This window comes from Chrysochloris asiatica, unplaced genomic scaffold (genome assembly GCF_000296735.1).
Source record: "Chrysochloris asiatica unplaced genomic scaffold, ChrAsi1.0 scaffold00200, whole genome shotgun sequence".
Lineage (NCBI taxonomy): Eukaryota > Metazoa > Chordata > Mammalia > Afrosoricida > Chrysochloridae > Chrysochloris > Chrysochloris asiatica.
Genome location: NW_006408718.1, coordinates 3,880,091 through 3,884,430, shown reverse-complemented (window position 1 = coordinate 3,884,430; position 4,340 = coordinate 3,880,091).

Genomic DNA, 4,340 nt, shown 5'->3' with positions numbered 1-4,340 from the left:
GGTCCAGTGGTGAGGATTTTTGTTTTCTTGACAAAAAAAGTGAAATTAGTCAGTCACAAAAGGAGAAATACTGCATAATCATTATTGTAAAATATTAAGAAAAAGAACCCACAATAAAAGGAGAAAAAAATTTTTTAATTCTTTTCTGGTTACAGGAATATATGGGGTGGGTTGAGGGGAAGGAGTGCAAGGTGGAGCACAGGGTAGGGAATAGACACAGGATAGCTTGAGTGCTGGAGGGGTGGGCAATACACAAGACAGGGATGGGAGATGGAAGAGCAAGACAGATAGGAGAACAATTAGGCTGATTTGTATAGACTAAGTGGAACAGAGGTAATTAAGGATGTATGCGCAAAATTGGAACAACAGGGCTCCGGGTTACAGGGATTGAGGCATGGCTTGAATAGCTAAAAGAGAAGAATAGTGTTAATATGCTTGGCTGTCTTTTGAATCTTGGTTTCCCTTCCCTACCATTGTAAAATAGACACTTGAATGGAAGAGAAAGGAATAATCAGAAACATCTCTGTAGAAAGCTTGTAAGTCCATCTTCAGCCTATAACTGATTGGAATACCTTAAAGGGGGCTAGAAGTTGCCTAGTGAAAGAAGCTTCCTGTGGAGCCTTTGTATTGCATAAGACCATTGGTGGAATCCTGAACCCCATCCAGAATCTTCTGAGGTGGGAAATTTCCATTTGAAAGGACAAGGAGAACAGCCTGGAGCAACTGGAAGTACAGAAGATACTTTGTGAAAGAAAGAGCGGCAGGAAAAATCAAAAACAATAAAGGCAGTTTGATTGACTACTACAAGAACAAGCAAGCTAGCTGTTCCCCTGGGACTCATCAAAGCAGGTGGTTGGGTCCCCTCAGCTCAAACCCCCTTCCAAGACTGAGACTCGGGGAAATACACAAGCAGGTATGTTGGTCACTGATTAAAGGGGAAGAGAGGGAAAAACCGCAATGAAGTTGGTAGCTGGGTCCAACCACATTCAATAGACTCCTGTGAGCCTGGGTGGAGACCTGGATGGCCAGCAGTATGGCAAGACCTGGAAACTCCTGGGCCCAGAGGCAGCGACATGGCCACAGAAGACTAGAGTGGAGAGTGAAGTGTCCAGCTGATGTGAAGTGAGAGGAGATGCACAGGAACACCCATACTTGCAGACAGTACCCACTTGACCTGGCTTCAATGACCAGATGATCAAAACTCAACTAGAAGGAAAAACAAGAGGAAAAAAAAAAGAGTAACCCACTACAATTTGATAAACTATACTTAAGCGTAGTTACGAATTGGGCTGGGAACTGCAAGGTCAGCAGTTCAAAACTACCAGCTGCTCCACGGAAGAAAGATGAGCCTTTCTGCTCCCATAAAGATTTACAGCCTCGGAAACCCTGTTTCTGCTATGGGTCAGAACCGACTCGATGGCACTTAACAACAACAACAACAACATGGATGTAGTAGCTCAAAAAAGGGTACAAATCTTTACAGTGAGGATCACTCCCACCCCCTCAGTACACAGGGTCGACAGGGTTGGGCAACTTGGACATTGGCTGCCCAAAATGGGGGAGGGGAGGCTACAAAGGCAAGAAGTGACTGGCTTACAAACTTTCAAGAAGGAGCCTAGTTCCAGATGGGGTAGGGAAGGTAGAATCTCCACTGAATGATTTCTGATCTATTGGGACTGGGCTAATGAAAGGAGATGGGGATAAGATGCTTGTGGTGCAATAGGGAAGAATTGCTATCAGGACTGACTGTGAGGGTCAGAAATGTAAAGGTAGATGTTTTGTAACAAAAGGAGGGGAGTGATTGATTTTGCAGTCCAGCAGCAGAGATCCCTGGGACCATCAAGTGAGAAGAGTGGAGTGCAGGACCCAACCCAGAGGAGCAGTGAAGTCAGAAATGGAGGCAGAGATGATGACATAGACAGATGGAGCAGCTGGGGACACTGGACTCAGGGAGGGAGTGGGGCTGTGTGCTGATGACTAGAGGGGTGGGCCTGTGGGGTATACCCTTTGGTTGTTTGATGGTGTGGAGGAGATTGCAAACATTGCAATGAAACAAAATATGATAGGATGAATGTAAAACTGATGTTTTCCCATGTAGACCCACATAATTCACAATAAAAACTTTTTAAAAAAAGAATCCACACTAAAAGGCGTGGCAGGGGGTGAATTATTTGCTGGTTACCGGAATGTATGGGATGGTTTGAGGGGAGGGCATGGAAGGTGGAGCACAGGGTAGGGAATAGACACAGGATAGCTTGGGTGCTGGGGGTGGGAGGTGGGTGGGTAATAAACAAAAGAGGAAGGGGGATGGAAGAACAAGGCAAATGGGAGAACAGTTAAGCAGGTTTGAATGGACTAAGTGGGACAGAGGTAAATAATGATGTACGTACAACGTTGGAACAACAGGGCTCTGGGATACAGGGATTGAGGCACGGTTTGAATAGGTAAAAGAGGGAAAATGATGTTAAGATACTTGGCTGTCTTTTGAATCTTGGTTTCCCTTCCCTACCATTGTAAAATAGACACTTTAGGAGGAGAGAAAAGAATAGCCAGAAACATCACTATAGAAAGCTTATAAGTCCATCTTCAGCCTGTAACTGACTGGAATACCTTAAAGGAGACTAGAAGTTGCCCAGTGAAAGAAGCTTCCTGTGGAGCGATTGCACTGCATAAAATCATAGGTGGAATTCTGAACCCCATCCAGAATCTTCTGAGGTGGGACATTTCCACTTGAAAGGACAAGGAGAACAGCCTGGAGTGGCTAGAAGAACAGAAAATACTTTGTGAAAGAAATAGCGGCAGGAAAAATCAAAAACAATAACAGCAGTCTGACTGACTACTTAAGAACAAGCAAGTTGTTTGCCAGGGATCCATCAAGGCAAGTGGTTGGGTGCCCTCAGGGCAAACTCCCTTCCAAGACTAAGACACAATTGGAAAAAAACAAGTAGGCATGTGTTCTGGCTGGTGACCACCTTGGTCACCGATAAGGGGAAGTGGGGTAAAACAGCAATGTAGTTGTGAGTTAAGTCCGACCACGTTCAATAGACTCTTGTGAACCCGGGTTGAGCCCTGGTTGGCCAGTAGTATGGCAAGACCTGGGGACTTTCGGACCCAGAAACAGTGACATAGCCAGAGAGGACTAGAGTGAATAGTGAAGCATCCAGCTAATATGAAGAGAGGGGAGATGAAAAAGTACACTCATATTTGCAGATAGTACCCACTTAACCTGGCCTCAATGGCTGGATGATCAGAACTCAACTATAAGAAGAAAGATGAGGGGGAAGAAAGAGTTGTTGTTGTTGTTGTTATGTGCCATCGAGTCGGTTCCGACCCATAGCAACCCTGTATAGGGTTTCCGAGGGTGTAAATCTTTACAGGAGTAGAAAGCCTCATCTTTCTCCCCCGGAGCAGCTGGTAGTTTTGAACCGCTGACCTTAAGGTTCGCAGCCCGATTCATAACCACTACACTACCAGAGTATGCTACAATTTGATGAACTTGACCTATACTTATGGATGTAGTCGTTCAAAAGAGGGAACAATCTTTACAGCAAAGATCATTCCCACGCCCTCGGTACACAGGGCTGACAGAAATGGGCAACTTGGACATTGTCTACCCAAAAAGGGAGGGGCAGGGAGAGTAACAAAGGCAAGAAGTGATTGGCTTACAAGCTTTCAAGAGGAAGCCTTGTTCTAGAGAGTGCAGGGGAAGTTAGAATCTCCACTGAGTGGTTTCCAATCTGCCTGATGAAAGGAGATGGGGATGAGACTCTTGTGGTGCGATAGTGAATAATTGCTATCAGTACTGACTGTGAGGGTTGGAAATGTAAAGGTAGATGTTTTGTGACAAAAAGAAGGGAGTCGTTGAGTTTGCAGTCCTGGAGCAGAGGTCCCTGGGACCATCAAGGGAGAGGAGTGGAGTTTGAGGCCCTACCCAGAGAAGCAGGAATGCCAGAGATGGAGGCAGAGATGATGATGTGGAGAGATGGAGCAGCTGGGGACTCAGGACTCAGGGAGGGAGAAGAGCAGTATGCTGACGGCCACGGGGGTAGACTTGCAGGGTGTATCCTTTGGTTGTTTGATGATGATGATACATGGAGGGGATTGTAATCATTGCAATGAAATAAAATACAATAGGATGAATGTAAAGTTAGTGTAAAGATAAAGATATGTAAACTATCATATAATTCACAATAAAAACTTTAAAAAATAAGCTAAAAAAAAAAAGAAAGTACATATATTCTTACTGAAGATAAGTTGCCCTTCTGAATCAGAGCTGAAAATATATCTTATGTTTTGATTTTCTGTTGTGCGGAATTTTACAATACTAGACACCAATAACA